Below are 25,938 nucleotides of genomic sequence, written 5' to 3'. Positions count from 1 at the left end.
AGCACTGCAGAAATGCCATGTTCAAAAAGATTTCTTTTCTGTTGGGAGCATATAGCTTACTATGCTTCCTCCCTTGCTCGGTGGTGGTGGTGGTAAATCACAAACTATAAATCAAAGGCTGGTTTTGATGCAAGGAAATGCCCAGCAGCGTGTGAGGGGCTTTGGTGTTGTCTCAAGGCTGAGTGGATAGCATCCAGCCTGCCATCCTCCCTACATCTGACTATGTCTGTCTCCAACTGGGTCTGCTGCTTCCTGCTTGTGCCAGTGCAGTTACTTTTTGGGTTTCTCTCTGAAACAGAGCATCACACTGGCCTAGGTAAAAAATAAGCAGGGGAAAGAAGAGGAGAGGGAGAGGGAGAAGAGAGAAAGCCACTCAGAGCAAGAAGCAGTTGTGATGGTTGTTGGAGCGAAAGGAGGAGGAAGCACCTCTGCACTGCAGGTGTGCTGAATGCTATCTACACTGCGGTCTCTGTTTGAAAGCGGGCTGGAGTTTCCACATCTTGCTTCCTAGGTTGTGCCTGAGGCACAAAGACAGGGAGGAGTCATCCTAAATAACTGGGATTTGGGATTGAAAGTCAGTAGTACAAATTTACCCACAGTAGAAACACCTTAAATACAAGGCAGCTTTAAGAATTAATTTTGGAGCTGGCCTGGATGAAAAAGAAGAAGAATTTCTTATTCTGCTGAAATTATGGGGGAGCCACCTTACAGTTAACACCAGTGATAAATGTTGGACTGGTTTGTATTAAAAATGCTTTAATCTGATTTGGCCCCATTAATTTTTAAACTAGCAGAGGAGGTCATTAAATCACAAGTCCCTTTTTTTGTTATAAATGCTTGCACCTCTGTGTTCCCTCTGCTTCCCCAGATTCTGCTTCTAATTAGAGTGGTGATGTGGTTCATGGCTTGTCAAGCAGATTAATGTGCTTTTGAAATCTGAGTGTTTTTTGTTTTTTTTTTTTTTTCTTCTTTCCCTGTAGCTGCTTGCTTGTCTTTCTGGGGTTGTTTTTTCGGGGGTGTGTTACTGCACCTGTATACAGAGCCTATGAAAAGGTTTTGGTTCCTACTGTGCAGGCTTAGGTGAAGCATTGAAGAGCCAGGGGGAGGGGAGAAGAGCTTGAAAGAAACCTGCTCTTCACAAAAGGACGCATTGGTTTGCATTTTCCTTTGCATTTCAGGGATGTGTGCTTTTTCTGAAGGTGTGGATGTGACTCCTTCAGAGATTTCAAAACCAAAACCTCCCTGGTTTTGTTCTCCCATGGGTGGGACCATCCGTGCTTTCCCTTGGCTAAACTCAAACGGGGTGGGTCTCACATTGGTGGTGTGTGACTCCTGCGGTACCAGAGCCTGAGCTGGCACCTCGCCAGGAGCCCTGAGGCTTGCACTTAATTTGCATATAAATTTACATAGGAGTTTAATTGGAGAAAAACGCACATGTTTTTTATTTATAGAGCTCTGCAAGTGTACACAGAGATTTACTTTAAAAACTGGGTGGGGGGAATAAACAAAACAACAACACAAAAACCCCCAACAAATAACAACCTGCCCGCCTTTACATTAGTGCAGAATTAAGGTTATAAATGGGTTTCAGACCTCATCAAGTCCACAACTCCCTGACAGCTCTCTGGCACTTTGGCTTGGTGCTCTGTATCCCTGAGATCCCTGCCAGCCTGCAGTCCCCATCTACACAGTCTGTCTTCATCCATCCCTGCTGGTGACAAGAAGGAGTAGAGATACTGTCTGCCATAGAGCATGGTTGTTTTAGAGCAGCTTCAAAGCTCAGCCTGTTCTTATCTGCAGGCAGCCTTGTGCTGTTGCTGTATTCCTTGGTCATGGAGTTACAAGATGTAGCCCAGAGCCCAAATAAGTGTCTTCCTTCCTCTCTTATGTGATATACAGCCCTGGTAGGCTACATGGGCAGCTTGCTGGAAGATAAAATTAATTTTTGAGTAATGCACGTTAGAAGGAATAATCTGAACGAGACATGCATGTTACTGGGTTATAAATTAACTGTAACTACCGAGGAAAAAAGATGTAGGCATAACCCAGCCCGATTCTTGCAAACCTTTTCATATTATTTTACAGCATGCATCGATAGTCAGACAGAAATAAAATAAAATGGTGCAGAACAGAATGAAATATAATTATGAAACTTCTCTGTTGTTCATATAGAATTCAGTCATTTGACATCAGGTCTAAAACAGTTTAGTTTTGCTCATCTCAGAATACTGACAGAATATAAAGCTGGCCAGGAATGAATCATGCTATGAATAAAGGGCTAGAAAAATTTATGGTGGGATTTTTTTGTTTGTTTGTTTTGGTTTGGTTTTTTTCTCTTTTTTCCCCCCTTAAAAAAAAAATCCAGTAGTTGGAAGGGTGGAATTGAAGAGACAGAGGTGAAAAGAAAAAATGCTTGCAAGGTGCATGCAGGTGGGCTTAATGAAGGAATGCATAAGCCACTTACATAGGATAGAATTTAAATGGCAGAAGCATGGAACATAATATACTGTGCAGAAGGAATAAATGGAGTGCTGCTGTGTTGAACCTTGCTGTACAATAGGTTGTACCGCTTCTTTTTTGGCTCTGGCAAGGCTTCTGACACAAGCCTTTAACCAGGCCGGGGGTGAATGTGGCACAAGGAGGCATTTAAGTCCAGCTGAATGGCAATGTTGGAAATGGTTACAGGGAATTTTACTTTCACAGTGAATAATTAAACTGGGAACTGATTGCCTTCTGTGTGGGAAGATCTGTGGCTCTTTATAAATCAAGTCTTCATTGCTTGCAATGTACTGTTCATTAGAATGGACAAACAAAAGCTCAAGCTCCCCAGCTTGTTTTTAAGCTGTGTTTCTGGATTTTAGGCCATCTGAAATGGCTGTGGTAACTCCATGATCTTGTGCTGTGGCTGTTAATGGGTAGCAGAAGCTCTCATCGAAAAATTTAGTATGGCTGAGAGTGTGCAGAGGAAAGAAGGAAGATGAAAATGTTATGAATCTGAAAATGAAGGTCTGCTTAATGCTTAAATACATAGATTTGACAGTGAAATATGCTTTTAAATATATTTTAAAAGTTTGTTTATGCGTTTTCCAGGTAAATTACCTTAATTTTCATCAGATCACCCTGAAAAATGTTCACTGTCCAACAACCCACACGTGCATCTGTAAAAAGAATGTGCAGATCAGTAACAATATTGACTCTTACATTAAACAGAATTTAATTTGCTGTATCAGAGGTAAAAGGAGAGAACAAAGCCGCAGCATGAGAAATGATTTAGGCTGTTCAGCTTCTTTCAGATTTCTGATGCACAGCTGATGCGTCTGTGCTGGTTAGAGCAACTTAACACTGTCAGGTAGCCCAATACAGGGTAGAAACGGCATCATTCTAATGAGCAAAAACTGAGCAAAGCCTTGCCCTTAGGAGAATGTGTAAAAGTACAATAAAAGTTCCAGCAGCAGCTTTATGAAATGTTTTTCTCTATCATCATGGTAAGTTTGACTCATGTTTGGCTACAGATACCTCCCTCCCTTCCACTGTAATTGGAAAAAAAAGATCTATTAACTTTGCCCACCCCCTATTTTTCAGTGAGTTTTGGGGAGGCAGGAAAATTTATCCTTTCTAAGGTCACCTCTCTGGATTAGAAGCATACGTCTTGGCTCTCCACTGTGCAGCTGGTTGAGGTGCTGAGAGGAGGTTTGCAGAGTGACCCCACTGAGGAGGACCAGTATGTCCAACAGGCTATGAACTGGTCTTGCTCTCCTGAAGCTGATGGGGGAACTATGCTGCCTAGTCTTTACTGGGAAAGGTCTAGAATGTAAAGGGTTGACAAAGGTAGCTGCAAACCTGATTGCAGATCCCTTACCTGCTGAGCCCAGTGAAACAAACCTGGTTCTTCTGTGGTGGTTCCAGTAAGCCACTGTGTGTTTGCCAAGTCAAGACTAGGGAGCTTGAACCAGTGATTCATGAGCATCTGGCCGCTGCACAGTTTAGGGGAGGTCATGTGTAGCCATATTTCACCCCCAGTTTGTCTTTTAGTTTGTAGTCAGGGTTGAATCATACATTTAAATGTAGGTGCTCTATCATCTAATGGGTGCCTGTTTGGCAGGGAAAAAAATATTAGGGGCTGCAGTTTTGCATTTGTGTAAGTGGATCCAGCCAAACAGCAGAACAGAGAAACCACCACACAGACAAAGACAGGATGTCAGTCCCCAACACCTCTCCAGGTCTTACACTGGCAATGCATGTTTCTTGCATAGTACCCATGTATGATGGGTGTGTGGTGCAGGTGAAGGATGGCAAAACCCTTGAGAAAGAGGATGAGTTACCTGCAGCCTGACACTTCTTTATGTTTGAGGGATTCCTGGTGTCCTCCTTTGGGAAAACAAAAGCCAAACAAACTCTTCAGTCAAGCCAGGTCTCCCTCTGTGTCTCAATAAATGTCTGCTATGGGCATTCTGCTATGTATGGGAATGAGTGCCTGTCATTAATTTGTTTGAATTACAATAGAATATTTTTTGTTGTTATTTGGTTGTGGTTTTGTTTTGTTTTTCTTGCTTTAACATCCCAAACTATCTGAATGCATTGTCCAAAATGCTCTATGGTTTTGATTTTCAAAGGTGTTTCTTATTTGGCTTGTGCAGTGGTATGGTTTACTGGTACTATGAGATGCCTCCATGCTGTCAGGGCTGGTTTTGTTCTGCTCTGTGAAATACTGACATTCCTAGTGCTGCCTTTGGCTGGTGTTAGCACGCACAGGAAAAAAAATGGCTGATTAAAGGTTTGCCACATGTTGCTCATCTGTGTGAGTTTTCTTTGTTCTGCAACTTTGGGCAATCTTGTGTTATCTGGCAGTATTTCTGTTTTGTGAGAACAGGGTCTGTCTATATCGATTCTCTTGGAGATGTGTGTGATTTCTTTAATGTAGCAATTTATTGAACAATTTAAAATGCAGTTCATACGTGTATATTATGTGTATACTTGTTAAAAAGGCGGGGAGGGAGGTGTGGGGGGTGTGTGTGGAAGTAATTCTTTCCAGAAGGGAAAAGAAATAGGAAGAAACACATTCAAACTGAAATACTATTTTCCCAAGGGATTTTCATAACTGTTGAAGTAATTCTTTCTTTGTGTTTCCCTCTATGTAACATGCAGGCTTATTTCTTTTAACTCCAAAATGTAAATTACTGCCAATTATGTTCTGTATTCCTTATGATTCTTGAAACATTTGTCTCAACTTAAATCCTAAGTGCCCCATAGACTAGAAATTGTGACCGGCTTCACGAAGTTTTCAGGCATTTCTTTCAGCTGCAGTGGGGTTTTTTGCTGTTACTTACTTTTAAACACATTTAAGTAATGTTAATTTGGCCTGCAGTTCGTTTTCCAGCACAGGAACTTATTGAGAATGGATAAAATTTGGGGGGGGGGGGGGGGGGGGGGGTGTTGAAGGTGGGGAACAGGCTGGGGTGTGTGGAATAAATCTGTAGCTCACTGGTTTTTGGAGACTACAGAAATTGCCTGTTAAAGGTCTGCAGTCTTTTAGCCTTTTCAGGCAGAGACGCTGGTCTTAAAATTTTATTGAATACAAAGAGCTATTCAGCAATCAATATTTCTTCTAGAATTATTTTGGAAGACAAAAGTGAAGGATCATTCCAGCCTGGTATTTTTATATCTATTGGAGAATAAAACCACCCCCAACCCCTTGTGTTAAAAAAAAAATAGATATTTCTAAGCACTTTCAGACCTGAGCATCATGCTGCAGCTCTGAGGAAAATATAACTGGAGTGAGAGAGAAGCAGCTGTGGTGAAAGGAGAATTGAATGGAAAGGTTTAACTTCATTATTAGGGGTGGAAGGGTTATTTTGGACTTTGAGACACAAACCACCACTTTCAGCTTTAAAGAGAAATCACCATCTACAGAGTTTATCTCTTTGGGAAAGCAAAAATAATCTCAAGTGTATGTGTCATGGATAGATACAATGATGTGGATGTGTTTAAACTAAGTTTTTGTAGAAAACAAAGCAAAAATAATTAAAAATTTGGAAGTATTTATGTTCTTAATGCATCCCCGAAGTGTTTCTACTAATAAGCCAAATGCGTTTGTGTTCCTTGTTTCATGGGCTGCTAAGTAAAGCTAACCCTGTCAAATGAGTAACCTTTCTGGTTGTCTGGATCTGGCTGGAGGCTGTAAGCTGTGAATCATTAGACTGAAATTAAAATCCATTTATCACCTTTTCTCTTTCCAACTAATTTAGGCAGTGGTGTTAGGCAGATTATTTTGTTCTTGTAGTGTTAAAACCATGTGTTGGTTGCAAATATTGCAGGGGTTTGGTTTTTGTTTGGGTTTTTTTGTTTGTTTGTTTTTGGTTGGTTTTTTGTTTTTTGTTTTTTTTTTTTAATTTGTGGGGTTTTTCCCAACCCCCCCAACCCCAGATATTCCCACCATCCAAGGCTAGATTTCTTTCACAAAATTCTTTTTCTGTACTTTCTGCTTCATGGATCCGTTATCCGTATTCATAAAAATCAAGACAAACTTCCCCCCCCCAGATTTAATACAATGTTTAATGGGATTTCCCCCACTACATGTTGTGATCTGGCCTGGGGAACAGTTGCACATCAGCTTATGAGTTTCAGCCTTTGTGCTGTAATGCATAACAGTGCTATGAACTCCTAGCCTACCTCTTGGCATCTTTGATGTCCACGTCCTACACAGTTACTGGCATCCCTGACTTGCCTACAGAAGCATTTCAAATAGGACTTCCTGGGGATCTTTTTGTGGCATTTTGCTGTTGCAGAATAAGTTTTACGGAAGGTAAAGAAAATTAAGGACTGATATGTACTATTTTTACTAAAGCAATGTCTCAGGGTACAGAAGCCTGAGGAGAAATTCAGAATACTTCTTGAAGAATCAGACAGATTCCAGATGTCTTTCCTTTTAATCCAGAACTCTAAGATGACTGTGCTTTTCTGGTTAATTTGTCATAATTAGTTACCTAATTATGTGGATTGGTGAAGAAAGGCCTGGAGATGAATTGTTATTGGAAATACTTTCTATTTCCAGAAAATAGTTTCATGTAAAGGCTGGGCTTAAAAGAAAAAAAGTAAAAAAGTAAAGTTGTCACAGAAATAAAGCTGCTTTCTGGCACTGGCCAGCTTTAGAAGTGTAGTTTTGGAGAAAGTTTATAGGTCTTGGCTCGCCACACATAAGAGTAACTCCTGTGGAACAGCTGAATGAAAGGAAGGATACCATAAAGGGAAATTAAGCCTGTATAGAAGATGCCAACACTTGTTTTTTTTTTTTCCCCCTGCAGACTGCAGCTCTGGATCAGCTAAACAAAGTGGGGGGAAAAAAAAAAGTAAGGGACTCAAAAAGCAGTTTTCAACTTTCAGCTCTGGTTTTAATCTTGTACATCCCTCTGTGTTTCCTTGCCAACACCTAGAGGTCTTACAAGTGCTGAAGCGCACGGGATTTCCAGTGGTTGGGATCATATGTAACAAAATTAACTTGATAAAGCCATGCATGCTAAGACAAAATAGTTTCAACAGCTTTGCCTGAGCTGAACTCCTCTCTGCCCCTCTCGCCATATGATAGACATGTCAGGAGTAATTAAGAGACAGGGTGTTGCAATCGCTGGGTCTTCCTGGATGTGCTTGCACTTGCATGGGTGTGCAGATCCCTTGGTGCCGCGTATATGAGGAGCGGCTGGGTTAGCTGGCTTTGTGGATGCCTGTTGCTGAATGCAGCATTCATAACAGGCTGTTTCCTGCACAGTTTAGGTACTGAGCAGATCAAGTGTATTTGATATCCCTCTGAATTCTTGGTGGTTTTTTGGTTGGTTGGGGGTTTTTTGTTGTTGTTGTTTTGGGGTTTTGTTTGTTTGTGGGAGGTTTTTTTTGTTGTTGTTTTGTTTTGTTTAATCTTTTAAACCTGGCTCTTTTACTACTGAGTAGGAAGTGCATATTCAGAAGTGTAAATCGCCAGCCTGACCCCGCTGAAATAGTTAAGTATACTCACCATTTCCACTTCCCCTGACATCATGGGAGTACTATATATGGGTCTTGGTGAAATCCTCATTTGATGAAAATCTCACTGACTTCTGCCTTTGACTTCCACAGAGTCTGTAATTTTGTACCGCACATCTTTTTGGATGTGTATGCCTTCTAGTTTTAAGAAGTTGAAAAAATATTTTTCCTTCCCAGCTGTTAAGGTGATTAGGGTGTATGTGATAGGTGGTGTGCATATGAGGTTTTAATTTTTATAGTCTGTATAAGGATTTCCAGATGAATTAAAAGTGCAACAACACAGAATTTGTTGCACCCTACTTATAGACTTCTGGTTTAATCTGTCTGTTATTCCGTCAGTGCCAGTGATCATTCAGCAGTAAGGTAGCAGAGGACTGTTGAAACTACACTGCAAAATCCCTAAATTGGTTCTTAATATCCCAGGCTCCTCCCTTGTTTCCAACCATGTTGTTTCCACAGTGAGAAATCTCTTTGCATTACTGTTTACAAGGGCAGGAACGTTAATCAGATTTGCAGACAGATGCCTACCCTCCATCATTTCTCCTGCCGCTCCCACAGCTCCAGCTCCTCCTTTGCATACCATGGCCTATTCAGAGTGGCTCTGTAGCCACTAGTTTTCATCTGCCTGTAAGAGGCAACCTCCATGCTCCATCCTTTGTGCTAGGGCCGAAGAGTCCTTACTCTGCATGGAATCATGGTTTCAGGCAAGCCTAGATGTGCTTTTACAAAGTATTTCCTAAACAAAATGTTGATTACAGGGGCTGATTCAAAATTCTGTTTACACGACAGGATGGGCAGTTGTACCTGCATTTCCTGACTTAATTGTATTTGTAATGACAAAATAGCACGAAAGTGCAATGTCAACACGGATAGGCATTGCCTGCTCTGGCTTTTACCTAACGGCAGAGGTGTAAATTTACGAAAGAAAATGTGAGGATGCAGTAGTGTGGGTTTTAGCCTAGGTAAGCAACTGGAAGTGAACCTTCTGGGGACACCCAAAATAAGTGGTGGTGGTTTGGTAGCTGAGGCTGAAGCCTGTGATGTCGCATCCTTATTACCACTTAAGTTAGTTAAAAATACTACAAAATCAGATAGACATACTTGATGAACTGTCTCAAAGGTTCCTTCAACAAGGAGTATGGGAAACAAGTTGTTGGTTGTGCAGAGTAAGACACATTTTCCATTCAGCTGTGTCTGGAGGCAGCTTGATCTGTGTCTAAAGGAGAAATAGTCTCAGCTCTCAGTCCACCAAGCACTTTGACTTCTGTGTGGATACAGGCCTTAGTCCTGAGGTTAGACAACACTGATGTCCTGCGTTTTCTTAGAAGTCTGGTATCTTTCCAACATGGAAGGAAAAAGAGGTTTGCCATGAACTTTTCTGAGCACATGTGAGAAACTTGATATATGTAGTCTTGATTGGTACAGAAATCACTGACATTAAAAAACAAAATAAACAAAACCAAAACAAATTAACAAATTCAGTTGAAACTCTTGGCTTGCTCATGGGAATGATATGTCCCTCTCCAGTTTCTGGTTCTTTAAGAAATATATGTGAAAGATTTGCTAAACCAGGCCAAAGCCTAAGCCCTTTTAGGTGCCCCTAACACTTGCTTTCTTTGTCCACAAAAGTGAGGGTGGTGATATCAGAACAAGCAGAAAATATTTGAAAAAGGAGAACCTATTAGGTAATGGTTGGACTCAATGATCTTAAGGGTCTTTTCCAACCAAAATGATACTGTGATTTTATGATGTTGCATTTGGAGAAATACACACCAAGAAGAAGGTAAATCTCTTGGAAATTTGTGGGCTATATTCATAAAATGATAACATCTTGGATGTAGTTTGCAGATATTTGCAAGGGTAGACAGTTGCAGGTATTGTCTGCAGTTGTGCTGTTGGAGTACTTAGGCTGGACTGAGCATCTGTGCTAAAGGAAGAAGATAATGCCAAGAATAGACTCTCAATGTCCTTTCACTGGTTTTGTGAGCTTTCAAGCAGTTACACACTTTGCTCCTCTTCCTATGATTTCTCCTGAAAGTGTAATGCTGGTAGATACTAGTCAAGCTGTTGCAAGAAAATCTGGGAAAATTACAGCAGAGTCTAAGTTGCTTCATAGATGTGTCAAAGGCTGTTTTTCGTGGAGACTGGATGTGCATGAGCAGAAGAAATCCAGTGCACTCTGCTAAAGAGGAGGAAAACTGGTGGAGGGCTTGGGGAGCTGATAGCCAGCATGAGGATTTGGGCTGTGCTTGTGCTGCCTGGTGTAAGGAGGAACCAGGTAGGGACATGAGGAAGGGAAGAGGGCACTGTATGTACTCTCACCATCCTTATGCCCTTCACCAGCAGGTTCATAATCTATTGGCAGATCTCAGTGAAATTGGAAAGAGGCTTAGGATTCTCAAAGATAACTCCTGCAAGTGGCATGGCTGAACTAAGGAGTGGGAGGGAGGCTTGTGACCATTCCCAGAGCAGCAGTGGTCAGCCCCTGGCCACTAGGTGCCTCGTGCCAGCCAGTGGGAAGCACGGTGCTGGGACAGCAGAGCACATGGGTCTGCATGCAGTCAGGTGTCATTGATTGAGCTGCTCATGGAGCAACTTGTTCTAATTAAGTCAAATTTCCATCTATGAATGCCATGTGCAAGGTACATCTTTTACTTGTGTCTGGCTTGGTGTAGCAGCTGGAGAGGCTGCTCCGAAAGCATGGCCCTGCCTCTGCCCTGCCAGCAGATAAGAGAGTGCCCATGTTTCCAGAGCAGTGCCCAAGCCTGATTCTGATAAACAAGTAATTAAGCAAACAACCCTGCTTTTATTGCTCAAAAACAGCAGCTGGGCCCTGTAAGATGCTTGGCTAAAATGGAAAGATGTTCATTCCGTTTACTTATAGATTTTGGTTTTGAACTTCTGTAATGGTTTTACTTTCAGCTACAGGTAGCAATTGAGATAAGAGGGAGAGGGAGGAAAACAAAGCAAAGAGCAAGTGAAGCCATTTTGTCTCCTCCTTTCTAGACTGGTTCCCACCATGCTGTCTCAGACATTCCTGTGGGCAGGCTCATCAGTTTATAGGGCAAGTTTGTGTGCACTCCATTTGCTGACAGTGGCTGCTTTAGGTGGATTGGTGCCCTGCCTCTTACCTCTTCTTCATCCCATACAACTGGCCCTGGCAGTGGAGCAGCACTGGCAATGGCTGGTGGGATGGTTTTTTTTCTGGTGCTCAGGCATGGTGGCCTTTTGGATGTGGTTGCTCATGGCTTGCTAGGGAATTGGTGCAAAAGCGTGAAGGGATGAGCATGTCTTTGTTCCCAAGAGGTGAAATCTCACAAATCTGTTCCCAGATGGTTTAGTAACTTGAGTTTCAGCTCGGGCAGAAATACACTTTGTCTTTTCCTCTCTTTCAAGCAAGTAGAAAAATACCATAGCCTCAAGTTGAGTGAATGAACCTATTTGAGATGCTCCAGACAGGGAGAATGGTGGGAATGTTTTCTACAGATGCATTCTTCCCAATACCCCTCTGTGCTTGTTGTCTCCCAATTCTGGTCCATGATCACTGCTCCATCTGCAGCCCCAACACCCCTTTTTCTGTATTCCATGATGCTGTCCATCCTTCCCTTCTTCCCCAGCTCTGGCAGCTCTGCAGTGTGATCATGAGCACCCACACCAACCACCTCTGGCTGTGCCAGTCACTGTCATAAACTCATCCCACTACCTGGGTGGGCATTGTTCCTCTCCTGAACTTTGGCCCATTCCTAGTGCCCTCACCCGTTTGCACAGGATGCTAATGCCTGCAGCTGCAGTGCCTGGATCCCTCTCCCTGAGCATTGCCTAGTCCCAGTTAATTCATTTGTCCTGGATCTTAAAGCTGTTTTATAAATTAAAATAAGATTTATTATAGAACCTGATTGTGGTGCCAACCTTCTTTTTTATATGAATTTCAAAATGTTTCCTATCTGTAAATCACTTTTCTACCTCTACGTATTTTGTCACCATACCTCTTTTCTGAGGTAGCTGGAGGAAAAAGGATGTCTAACCTAAGAGGTAAATATTTTCTCCTCCCTTTTCACATTTGAATGTCTCAGCTTTATTCTTGCACACTTTTTTCCCTCCTGCTATCCAAGACTGGCCTTAGAAGGTAAACACTGGGGGAGCTAAATGAGATTACAGCATCACTTGGGTAACCTTTCTTAGTGAATGGGCAGCTGATCCTGCCCATAATGCAAAGCACTTAATGTATTGAAGCATCTAAGAAAGCAAGCTACTAGTTCGCCACTCAGGGTTCAATTCCTGGATAATAACATTTATTTATAGGGAATAAAGAGTTAGGTCTGTGATGGCAAAGTAGATATTGTCACTCAAAGCATGGTCTTTTTATTAACCTCAGATTTGTATGGTTAGGTAATTGTTGTATTAGTAGCAATTCTTGAGTGGTAAGGAGGACAAAAATAAGACAGATGTCTGTGAACAACATGCTGCTTGTTTATTTATCTTATTTATTTTATTTACTAGCTGAGGCTTGTAAATTGGCCCACTGTCACAGGCTGTGAGCAATAGCAACCTTCAGCTCAGCAGCCTGAAGCTGGAGACACAGCAACTCCTTTCTTTGTGTGTACGTCTGTCTGTCCTTTACTGGTAGGGGAAAAAGACTTACGCAGAAAGGCCATGTACTGAATTTTGGTTTTCTTCAATAAGCCAGCTGACAAAAAAATGTTTCTTGCTGCTGTTTGTTTATGTATGTTTTTGAGTTTCTGTGGAAGCGGGACATGTTTCTCCACAACAGAAGCGCACATACATTTAATGAATGTGTAGCTTAGTAGTAGCACATACAGAATGCCTGGACATACCTTTAGTATACTATTGTTCATATTTTCAAATGAAGGAAAATGCTGCTAATGTATCCGTTTCTACTTTGTTCTTCCACTTTCTGTAACAGTTTAAATTAGAAATGTCATCAACTTGGTACGTGGCTAAAAACTTGTTACAAAAATAAGACAGGATGATATTGTAAAAGGAAACCTATTTAATCTGTATTCTTCATGGCTGTTTTCTTAAACCCGAAGTAAATATGGTGAAATTGAGTGAATTTCTATTAAGCAGGCTCATCTGCTTTCATGTCACGTACCGAACAGACAATTGATGGCATATTTCCAGCTGGCAGAGCTGTCGAAAGGTAGCATGCGACTTCAGCTCCATTTTTCCCCCCTTTTCAACACATTATTGCGTAAGTCTAACTAAATTCATCAGAGGGTAAATATTCATTCAGTATGTAAAATAAAGAATAAACCTGCAAGCTGGATTCAGCAAGTAAACAGATTACTGCACTACAGCATTTTCTTCAATACAGTGAGTGCTTTAGGCACACAGATTTTTTCAAAGCTGATGTGATGATCAACGTGGTATCAACTGTTGGAGTCAATAGAGAGTCCTATAAGTCTCCCTTTCGCTTTTTAGGTTTGGTGGGTCCTGTTTGTTTGGTGGTTTTGTTTGGGCGGGTAGGGGGTTATGGAAGGAGAAGAGGAGGGGCAGGAAAAAGGGGTTCGCACAATGAGTGTTTCCTACTGCGTGTGTGGAAAAACAGCCCATGTAAATCTTTTTTGAGAAATAGTGAAAATCTTCACTGTGTTTGTGTGGCTGTTATTTTTTCCACTCAAGGTACTTAGTCTGGAACTAATAATGGTGTTTACTTTTACTGCTGATTGTGTCTTGATGGTGCATTGGCTGCATGTCTGAGCTCTAGCAGCTTCTCATGGTCTTCCTCTTGTAAAATAGTGGGAGGTGATAATCTGACCCAAATAAACTGGTGCTGAAATCCTGCCTTTGTCCTCTGGAAATTGCTTGGGTACCCCTGGGGCTACTGATGCTGCCTGGGGGCATTGTAGTATCCTGGGATTATTTCAGAGGGCTAAAGCAGACTGTGGATCTAAGGCCTGTGGGCAAGACCAAGCTTTCCCGGGTTTGAACAGAGACTTACTGTAAGACTGTGTTGGCATTATATAGATCTTGATGTGGATGGACCATGCTGATTGTGGGGTGTTTTAAAGAGTAAGCTGCATTTCTCCAATGGTGTCTCTGTGAATGTTGTCACCTAGTGAAAGCAGGCAGTGTCAACCCAAAACAGGCCTTGTGACTACATGTGTTTTATAAAGTTTAGTCACGTACCAGAGATCAAAAATCTTTGAATTGCTCTTTCCTAGCATGTACTCCTTGAATGGAGTTGGTGTAAATTTTTTCAGTTCACTTTGTTGAGTATTGAGAGCAGTGTGATATGTAAATAAAGCTTTATCAGACAAGATAGATTTGAAATTCCACAGTTGGTGAGGAAGCATTAGCAGTACAATATAATACAAATATTTACACAGTAACTTCTAAGTCTTCAATAAGTGCTTAATATTTGAAATACGTGTTGTGAAAACATTGACTGATTAAGTCGTACCATTACTGCGACATCTGTATGCAGCAACTTGCTGTGGTTAGGTCACAGGAGTTGCAGGGAGTAGTAGGTAGGTCACCTAGCAATGCAAAGGCATTTAAATAAGTCACAACATTCTTATTGTTTTTAAAAAAGTAATTAGGATTCAGTCCAATCTGCTCTCTCAAGGCATATGTAGCTCCATCCCTGTGTCCTGCTGGAGCCACCACTTTCAGAGTCTGTTGCATTTGTGTAATGTGACTGGATGTAAATCACGTCTGGTGCATCTTAAGACAACTTCAGTAGCAAAATCGAGCTACCAAGTTTGTGCCTGCCCACAACAAGGAGTGTAATCATAACTAGTCTGTTCCTGCTCCTTGTATCTGTCAGGGAGATTTGATCAGGAATTGAAATGGACTGTAATGATGGATGGTTAATCTTTTGCCTGCATGCAGTGTCACAAGCTTGGTGCTGGGCTCTAGCCAGTCTGCTTGTTTTGTTGGGAGCAGAGGCTGGCAGCAGAGATGTGCTATTGGGGGGGGTGTATCTGCCTTGCCCAGTCCATCATTGCATTCAGCCTCCAGTTCCAATATTACTCATGAGTGAGCTCACAAAACAGTAAAATCAATAGACTGCAAATTAAAATAAACAGAAACACAGCTCCTAAATTTGCCTGGATGATTCTGTGCTGCTGCCTCATTTGCCAAGAGACTGCAAGAGCTGATCCGTGCCTAAAAATGTATTGCTGCTCTCTAATCTAGTCTTTGGTCTCCTTGTTTTCTTCTTCTTTTTGTTCTCCCTTGTTTCTGCCTACTCTGTTTCACCTTCTGCAAGTGCACAGCAAAGCTGAAAACCAGAGTGGTTTGGGGTGTGCTTGAAATGTGAGAATCAGGTTGAGTTTACTGTAGGTGAGGTAGGTCTGGTCTGCCCTGCAAATCACAGACTTGATCACAGCCGGCTGGCTTGACATTATGCTAGATATGATTTAGCCACTTCCTGGAGTGTTTTGGCATAAACCTCTTGTTGATAAGCTGTGCTTTGCGTTAGACCCCCATGACAATTTTCCCTATCCTTTTCCATGGAGAGGCTAAGAGACAGCCCACAGTCTTTTCTCTAGAGAGGGGTGAAATGATGTGGCTGGTCATGCAGGAAAGCCAAGCCCAAATAATGGAACGCTACCTCTTTTCTTACTGGAAGCTAAGGCAAACAGCTGCACTTGATGCCAGTGATGTGTGGGGAGGTATTTTTCAGCCTGTGCTCTGCCCACTCTCTGGATGGCTGCCCTGCTGCTTGGCTCAGTCTTCAGCAAGGCTGGAGGTAGATACAGCTGCATGGGATGTGAGGGACACATAGAGATGCCCCCAAATCCTAACTTTGTGTGTGCTCTTGCAGCAGTTGCAGGAGGTTTTCATGTCTGCTGTTTGTGCTGGTAGCATACAAAGCTAAGTTTTGCAAGAGGAAGGTTGAAGTAGAAGGTGACTTCGTCAGAAGCTGATGCTGGGGATGTTGCTCAGGATGGTTTAACAGGCAGGTGATGTGCTGTGATTCTCACCTGTAAAGGTGCATTTCCAAGGTAAGCTTACAATGCCTGCCCATTCCAATGACACAAGCAGGATGATTGCAGTGACCTTAGCTTAATGCTAATGAAGAGAGGTTGGGGTTTGCAAGAAAGATGGTGCAATTCTTGTACTGCTCATGATGTTTTTGCAAGATTAAAAGCAAATAATCTTGAAATGAGCTGGTGGTTTTATGATTGGATTTTATGAGCTTTTATGATGTTTGTAATCTGACATTGAACTTGTAGTTTAAGAGGTGAAAGGTTTAAAGGAACACAGTAGCAAAGGCATACCACTAAATTTCTTCTGGGTGTGATTTTAACGTACATCTTAGATGCTTCCCTGGCATGGTGGGTTTCTTAGAGTGTGGGTGATGCATGTCACAGTGTGTGTCACTGAGTAAAAGGCTGCTCTTATCATAAATTCAATATAGAGAGGAATTGAACAGAAAATGTGATTTTGCCTTCTCTAGTGAAAGGTGTGGACCAGAGGTGACTGCCTTGTGTAGTGCCTAGATGCCCAAATGAAATCTTTGTGTTTCTATTTAAATTCCAGTCACAGAAGTACTTTGTTGTCCATGCCCACTTGTTTTCTTGTGTTTTTCTGATAACAGTGAAAATCTAAAGTCCCCTGTAGTCTTTAAGCTGGAATTCTTAAATTATGACCTTTCCCTGTGGCACTCCTGGAGAAAATGAATAATGTTGTCTGCTCCTTGTCCTGCGATCCTGCATCTGCTTCTTTTGACAGACGTGTACTTCAGAGGTCCTGCCTGCAGATGTTTGCATACCTACAGCACCAGCCTGTTCTTGAACTATCCATTTCTGGTTTCCTGTGTTATCTCATACTGCTCTGTGGGGCTTGGTGAGCAGCAGGTTTGCTGTTGGCTAGCTTTTTGAGGGTTTTGTTATGCACAGTACTGTATTTGTCTCCTGGTTTTTTGATTTGCAGTGTTTTGTCTTTGATTGCTGCTGAAGGTATAAACAAGCCTGTCAGAAGCCTTGTTTAGCACTCAGATTCTGTGGGGGTGGCTGGCAGCCTCAGTCCCGAAAATAGATCTAGCAATGAACTGAATGGCTTAAAACCTGAGAATTTAATTTGATCTTTCTTGTTGCTTTAAATACTGGGACTGAATGAGGATTTCTCTAATAGAACAGAAGGTGAACGTGTTGGTATATGACAGTAATAGAAGAAGGGTCCAGACCTGCTGTCATTGAGATGCTCTTCGGCAATTAGAGGCTGGGCTTGGCCACTAGATAACAGCTCATCAGCTGTAAATTGCCATACCTGGGAAGGAGAATGCTGTATCCCCCCGATTTTGCTTCCCCGGATCCTGTTGTGGGATAGTCACTGTAGGTAAACCTAAAGCAGTCACTTGCATTTTGGTATCTGTTTGATGCTAGCTTTGTGAAGGAAGAAGAAGCTGAAAAATCACCCAGGGGTATTTGTTTGTTTGTTTGTTTGTTTGTTTTTTCCCCTTGATCTTAATTTTCCTTTTTTCCCCCTCTTTTTAATGTAGCACCATGCAGTTCGTAGTATCATAGCTGGGGTTTTCAGTTGTGGTGGTGTGAAGGTAACAATGATTTGGCTTTGACGTGCTGTAACAGCTGCAGAATTCATTGGAGCTTAGAAGCCTGTGAGTTATAGCTGTGATACCATTTACAGCTTTTATGGAAGAGCTCTTAAATTTGTGAAATGTGTTACTTTTTGAAGTGCATTATATTTGTAATTTGAATTCCCTAAAATCCTGCCAGGGAAAAAACAAAACAAAACAAAACAACGGTGCTGTGAAAATCCCTCTCTGCCCACTAAAAACATAGGCAACTCTCTATCAGCTGGGGAAGCAAGTCTCTTAAATTGGGTAGTAGAACACATAGATGGATTTGTAAGTGCTAAAATGTCAATTAGTGCACTTAAAAGCTTAATGGTTGTCTTTGATGTGCTTCTAATATCTTCAGTAAAGTTTGAATGTTGTAATTGATCAGGGAATGGAGGAGAATGAGAGATGTGAAAGCTAACCCAAACAGTTGTCCCAGTTTTGTGAGCAGTGCCAGCATGGGCACCCAGCACCCTGCCTGTGCATCACCTCTGCCCTGTGCTGTGCACCTGGCATGCACCCAGTGCTGCCTGCTGTGAAACCCACAGAAGCAAAGAAAAAAGGATTGTGCCATTATTTATAAAGTTCTCACACAGACTTGCTGGCCAAAAAAAAAAAAAAAAAAAAAGAAAGGATCATGAAAAGGTCAAAACTCAATCATGTGTTTTTTTTTCCTTATCAGTTTCACACAGATCCAGCTGTTGTGGAACACCTGTGTGATAAAAAAAATAATTGTGTACAATTAGGAAAGCCTGCTCTCTCCATAAGAAAGAATGTCCTTTTTCCCCTTTTCCCCACAAAACCTCCCAGATGCCCCTTATCTTCTCAATTTAACTGTCTGAGGGGAGACAGAGTGTGTCTTCACAAAGTAGGCCAGATCTTTGAGTTGCTGGTAGCCATTATCTCTTCTTCCTCATGTTTGAATGCAGCAAGAATTGAGGCTTGGGTGTGTCAGAGCAGCACTTCAGCTTAGCTCTGTCTGAAATTGTGATTTTGGGTCCCTGAACAATCTGCTGCAGCTTCAAATTTTTTGTTTCCCTGTGCTACTAAAATACCATCCTTTGTTTGCTGGGTAGTATTTTAGAAGTAAAACATATTTAATACTGAAGGGTGAGCTTGGTAAAGCTTTAGAGTGTAGGCGTTCACTGATTATATAGCTTATCTTCAAGCAGAAAATTTGCTGATGTGACTAAACTGACCTGAAAATACATTTAGAGCAGCTTTAGAGTTTCCTCATACATCTTATTTAATTGGCTTATGAGTGAAGAGTACAGGTTTAGTTTACTTCTCCCAGCTTCAGTGGATACTTCCTCTCCAGCTTTAAAGGATATTCTGCCAGTTGGGAATGTAAACAAGGGCAAAATATCTGATAAAAATCTCACTTTGTGGGTAGTACATCAAGCAAAGTCAACATGTCATGCTCTTAGTGCAGTATCAGTGTGCCCATCCCAGGACCCTGTGTCAATACAACTGATTTAGTTCACTAAAATTGATTCAGGCCCCAGTATCCTGAGATTTCCCAGCAGTATGTTCAGTGTATTTGGGTCTGTCACGGTGCCTCCTGGGTTTAAATATTGACAAGATGTGCTGGTGAATTTTATGGGGCTTTTTTTGTGTGTGTTTGGTAATCCTTTAAATCTGATGATTGCTTGAATGAGGGCCATCCTGTAGATTGATGTGAAAGAGGAGAAAACGAAGTTAAACATTTTCAAGCTAAGGTAAAGGATTTCTTGCATTACCTAGACTAGCTTTGAGTCAGATTTACATGAATGTGCATGTCTCTTACTGTGCAAGTTACCCTGTGGATAGAGTTTGCCATGCCATGGCTTTGGCAATGCTGCTCTCTCCAGTGCTAGCCATGATCCTCTTGCAGGGCTTTGGTGGTGGAGCTACTCATGTAAGCATGCTCTACATCAGTGCCGTCAGACTGGGTCACATGAGCCAAATCCTCTTGTTTACTTTCTTTAAACCAGCCCAACCACTACTGGAAAGGTTTAAATGTCAGTGAGTGAACCACTCTTAGTGTGCGGCCATCCAGAAGGGTTATGGTGAACTCCCAAGTCTACATGGGGATCACTGTCTCCAGCCTCAAGCCTGTGAAAGCATAATGTTCCTGATGGGCACAGCTATACTAAATAATGTAGCTGAACTATGTAGGCTTTGGGTTAATGTATTTATTTCAAGGAGGGAGCAATGGAAGTTTTATATTGTCAGATGCACGTTTTTCCCAGTATATACAACTGTACTAGAAAGCAGATAGACAGCAGATCTTTTCCTGTTACAGGAATTGCTTCATCATTCAGGTACCAAATACCACCAGAGGAATGAGTTAAGTGTTGACCTGCTGTTGTAGTTGTGAGGATAGATGCTAAAGACATCAACAGTTCTCCACCTTATCATAAATGTTGATATCGGTGGCTATTCAGACACTGAGATACCAGAAAATTAGATCTCTTTAAAATTCCCCTATAAACAGTGAAATTTGTAACACACTAGTTGTGTCTTTCCCTCCTCCCTACTACCTTGACACTCCTTTACCATACTCCTGTATGAACTAAAGGATCAGGCTTTCTGTTTGAGGGTGAAAAAGATCTTAAGACAATAAGTAATATATAGCAGCCATGGGGTAGCCATATTGAACTTCACATGTGTAGGTCTTATTAGCAGACGTTTAAACTGCAGCAAACACTCTCTGTTGAACCACATTCCTATAGTTGCATACTGGAGCTTGAACACCTTAGAAAAATATGAACTGAATCAAAATGAAATTAATTAGAATATATTTGAATTTAATTATCTTGAGCTGCTGAATACTCTCTGTGCATACTGAGTTTTATGTGTCTATGTGAAGTGTACTTGGTGGAGAGTTTTAATTAGAACTGGAGACAGAATATTTGGAATGTGAAATTTGTAAATGGCAGCGATTTTTCAGCTAGGAGTGCAGAGGTTTTATTGGAGCTCACTACCATTTCTGGCTTCTTTTCCCCCTCTTCTTAATAAGCTACTTTTATGTTCAAATTAATACCAGATCCTGAAAAAGAAAAGAATCCTGCTGTGGCTCTCGGTCTTCGGCAGCGTGATCAGAGTTGTCAGATCCGCAGCTGCAGGAGATTTTTTTTTACCTTTGTGTGTTTAATGGCTCGTAGTACTCTGTTCTTTGACGGTACCATTTAACCATAAAAGTGCAGGGCTGTGGACGGCACAGGACATGCGGCTGCCTTGGCTACTGTCTCAGATGTCGGACATGCCAAGACTCAAAGAGCTGATTTGGCAGCTGCCCAGCAGATTTTTATAAAGGCTCAGTTGGTGGTCAGAAACTCAGGCTGTCAGAGTTGTGTTGTGCAATAAATTGTTTTTGAGCAGAAGTTTCTAATCCCATTTCAGCTGTAGTTTTTTAGTAGTCTGTAATCAAAGATAAGTATACATTATTTCACGGTCTCTCAGAGAAGTGAAGACGTGCAGCTTGAGTGTCCCTCATCAGACTGCTTTGTTTGCTTTTAAGAAGCAGGATGTAGACCTGTTCACCTACGTGGGAAATGATGCTCAAATTATTTTGGCTTCTGCCTGAGAGACATGTATCTGTGTGCAGTATATCCTTTCAAAGATAATTCAGTGTGTGTTATAAGGAACATTCCCTTTTTTTGAAGAGAGCACCAAATAAGGAACCTATTTATCAACTTGCATCTTTTGCATGGGCTACAAATGATGGTCAAACAGAAGGTTGTACCTTGTCAGTGTGTGGCCTACCTAAAACGTTGCACGCCCCATCCCTCTGACAGATATACCCCTCCCATGTATTTCCCTTTCACTCCCCTGAAGTAAATAAATAATTGCCTTAACTGTGGGGGGAGAAAAAAAGGGTATGGTTCACCTAAATGCAATGAGATATTTGGGGTTTACAATAGTTACTTTACAGTGAAGAGATTTTAATTTCCTGAATACCATCTGCAGTGCCCTCTCTGCCTTACAGTGACCGTCATGCTTTGGCAGTATGATGGACTTGCATTGCTCCAAGCACGGATTGCTGCTAAAAGGGCCAGCCCTGCCTTTCTCTCTCTTCCCTGGCAGCAGCTTCCATATGGCCATGCGGTTAGTAATAAGAGCTGATCTGACTGAGAATGATCATTTTTCTTGCCTTGGGGTGAGATTTTGACTCTACCTCAGTCAAGCTCATCAAATGGCTGCGTAAGGGCTAATGATGGCATTGATGTTGGGGCAGGTGCATTCTGAGTGGAAGCAGATGAATTTGCTTAAGCTGGCCATGAAAAACACTCCTTCAGTTTGAATAATCATCTTGTACCTTCACACCTCTTTCTTCCAGCACTCTTGCTACCATAAGCTTTTTGTTGCTAGCTTCTACGTGCTCTTGTCAGAGCCCAATCCTCTGGCACTCTGATTGCCAAATGATTTGATTAGATTCCTGGTCTGGCCTAGGAAGGTGGTAGCTGGTGGAGTCACTGCTGTCGGTGAGAGAAGGTTTGAGTTGAAGTCCTGCTGTAAATCAATAAATTGAGACACTTTAGACCTGGCTTTACTCTGAATTTGTTTGGGTTTAGCCTTCAAAAAAAAAAAAATCTGTTATTTTAAAGTGTTTAACTTCACAGACCAATGTGGAAAACAGTTGATGTTGTAAGCTTTCACTAGTTTTGTGTTTATTAGTTTTTTAGAGGTGCAGAAAGATCACCGAGGCCTCTAACTTTATGTAAAAGAAACAGTAAACAGATAAAGCAACTTTTTAAAAATACTTCATTATTAGGCCTAAGATAAATTTAGAAATTTTTTTTTTTTTTAAAAATGCCTCAGTTCTGGAAGCCTGCATGAGGAGACTAGTGACTTCTCTTTGGAGATTTTTGTGGTATCTCTTCTCCCCTAATGTATTGTTTCAAGGGCAGGTTGAAGCTCTCTGGTCACAAAAGTGCCTGAGGCCTTTACTGACCCAAACCTCAGAGCATTTCTGAAATCTTCCATGTTGCTCTTGGAAGAATTAAGTCTGAAGGGAGGAAACACAATCCCCAGTGCAGCAGGAGATGGCAAACGAGCAAAACCAGCGGGAGGTTCCAGGGGATGAAAGCTGTGGATGTGCTAAAGGAGGAAGGAGAGAGATTTTTATTTTTCTCGGTCATTCCTTTGCCATGTTAACATTGGGCCTGCTAGTTAGGAGCTGTAAAGTAATGTGACTTCTTTGGGGCAGTTTTCTGGAAGTACAAGAGAAAAAGTTGTTGTAATTACTAGATATACTTAAATGCTAACCATTAATAAAGAAAATTTCCCCTTTATTCATGTTAGTTAGCACATTTTAAAAACATGACCTATTTTCCTAAGCTAGACAGAACAGATTACATTTTCCAGAAGGCATGAGTCACTGTACTACAAAGTCTCCAAGCCGTATCAATCTTCATCAACTTAAGCCATTCAAGAGGTTTTATTTTTTTCTCACTGAATATAAGCAGTTTGTTTTAAATGAGAAACTGCTATATCCTCTCTGGATAGTTAAATATTAAATAAGTGTGAACTTTATTCTGAGAGGAGAAGGGACTTGAAGGACCTTGATAGTAGGCAAAAGACTGCAAGGTTATTACTGTGGGTATACATGGGTATATCCAGTTTGCACCATACTGTGCTTGGCTATAAGAAGTCCAAGCAGGATGATAGCTGCCATAAGGAGACAAAAATCTTTAATTTATATAGCTTCAGCTGAATATATTAGAGCCTGGTTTCTACTCATTACCCTGGAAGTCCAAACTTTTGCTGGAAGTTTCTGCTGGGAATGGCTTCTGCTGTCTGGTTGTGGGACAGCCCACGTGTTCCTGCAAGTTATATAGAGAGGGAGTTTGCACCCATGGGCCAAGGTCAGGGTTTTGCCCTGTGAGTGCTACGGGTACTAGGGTAGTGATAAGATTGATGGGACTTTGTGATACACTGGAGACCTCTACCAATGCAACAGGGGATGTATGTTTGCTGATAAAGTAGTAAGACTGCACTTTCTTGTGAGGTCCACACCGTGCCATACGTGTAACAATGAAGAGGACTGTGTAGATTAGCAAGCATGCTAATTGCACTTCGTGGTAGTTCACTCAAGACTGCACAGAAGATCTGTTTCAGCCTCAGAAGCATATCTAGGTTTTCCACCAATTATCCTAGTTCTGCCCTTTAGAGAAAAACAGGTATAACTGTTTTCCATTGATAATACACAGCCAAAAGGCAAAAATCTGTTGCAGGTCTTGAATCTAGTAAACAAACATTTTCATGTTGGTCCTTCAGCTGAAAAATAATTTCTATGGTCTCTAAAAATGTGTTGTCTGTTGTTTTGTTGCTAACTAAACACAGAAAGAACCCACCCTTTGAAATAGTTCTCCTTCAAAAATATGCTTGAGGAAAGGGGGATAAGCTTGTGGTTTATTTTCCTCATTGCTTCAAAATTACCTTACATATGTGGGAAAGACTCTCTGGGGGGCTGTTGAACCATGAAAACATATTAATTTAGGGCATTGAGTGCCACACTGATTTTTACCAAGTGCTGGTCGCAGTGCCAGAGAAAAGAAAAAAAAGAGGGGGTTTTTGTTTTGTTGTTTTGCTTTATGCAACCTAGCATGAAGAATGGGGTCAGGAGATGCATGCTTGGGAAAGACCCAAAGAGAGAGCTGGAAACATGCCAGCCACAGTGAGTCATAACACACATGCTTGTAAGTATCTTTGTACCTTACAAACTCCTGACTTTTCAAATAAAACCATCACTGCTTTTGAAGTATTTACATAAAAGTAAAACAAATACCATGGAGTGCTGCATGCATTCGCCCTTGTTCCACCTCTGTTTTACCCTGTGAACTCTGACTCCTGTTTGCGTAAGGCAAGGCTGGGCCAGGCTGAAGAATGCTGTATCTGGCATGAATGAACAAAGGAGTGAAGGAGTTTGAGTTCTCACTTGAGCATATGTGTACGCTTCTGCTGCTTCTTGCGCAGCAAAGCAGCATGCGGCAATGCCTGCTTTAGCCTGCCTCTCACTTTTGCTTTGCCTTTTAATTTTTTTTTTTTAATTTAGAATTTGAGTGTCTCTTCAGAAATAGGAAGGCTGTGTACAGGCCATGTGTGCAAGCCACTGAACTGCAGTGAACCAGCACCTGAGCTGTAGGTGCATGGTGAAAGGTACAGATGATGGATAATTTGATTTTTCAATACACATTATATATTGGTGTGCATTATTTCTATGTGTGTGTGTATATACATGTATATATATATATATATATATCAAAACATGGATATAAACACACAGAATATACACATACTTACCAGTTAATAAAATGTATGCATTGGTTTGTATATACAGTTTAATATATTTTATACATTTAATATGCACATAGCAAAAATGTGTGTGTGTATATACACACACATATATCTATATATATATATATATTCCCAAATTATCAGTGTGTATCAATAGCCTGCTGCACTATTCTATGAACAGCACTTCTATAGCTATAAAGCTGAAAGCAAGCTGCCAGCCAGGTAGTACAAAAGAGAGCTAATCTGATCCCTACCAGGTCGCATCCTGTGTAGCAATGTCCTGGGTAGGTAAATGGAGGTTGTGCTCCTCTTCCCCATCCTCTTAGACTGTGCTTGCCAAACTGTTGGCTGGGCTGCCCTTGCACCTGAAGTTCACATATAAATGTGTGACATGTGATTCCCTGAAATGGCATAGCAAAGAAAGTGGTATGACTATGTTTTTTAGCAGTTTAAAGGAAATTATGAAGTTCTGTTTCTTCATTCTGTCCCAGGGCTTCCCATGTTTGTCTGTTGCGTTTTTACTGGGTTTATAAACTAATCTTATTGTCAGATTGGGAGGGAGAAATAATTTAAACTGATCTGCACAGTGAAGACTATAGGCTTGTGATGATGAACCTGCAGTTTAAAATGTTACTGAGCCCTTTTTTTGGTCTAAGTCAATAACAGACAATCCATTAGTTCCCTGTAACTTCAGTGGCTAATTACTTGCACAGCTGCAGAAATTGTTCTTTAATTCTGTCTTCCGTTTTTCTGAATTCGAGTTCCAGCTGTTGAATGATATTACGCCCTTCTCAGCCAGCCTTGAGAGCCATCTATTATCGAATTTCTGCTCCCTGTGGAAATACTTACAGGCAATGATCAAGTCAATCCTTTTGATGGGTTGGTGGGATTTTTTTGGTTTACTCTTGAGAAGTTACATAGATTAAATTCCTCAAAGCTTTCAAGGTTCTGTGTGTGTCGTTTTGTTAAAGTGAGATAACTCTTCTAATTGCTGATGGTGTGAGTGCAGAGCAGGGCACACGGTGGCTCTCCCTCTGGTGTCGTGACAAGGCAGAGATGATCTACCCATGTAATTATGGTTAAACGTGTCGGGA

Source organism: Indicator indicator, chromosome 6 (genome assembly GCF_027791375.1).
Source record: "Indicator indicator isolate 239-I01 chromosome 6, UM_Iind_1.1, whole genome shotgun sequence".
Classification (NCBI taxonomy): domain Eukaryota; kingdom Metazoa; phylum Chordata; class Aves; order Piciformes; family Indicatoridae; genus Indicator; species Indicator indicator.
This window is presented reverse-complemented; position numbering follows the sequence as displayed.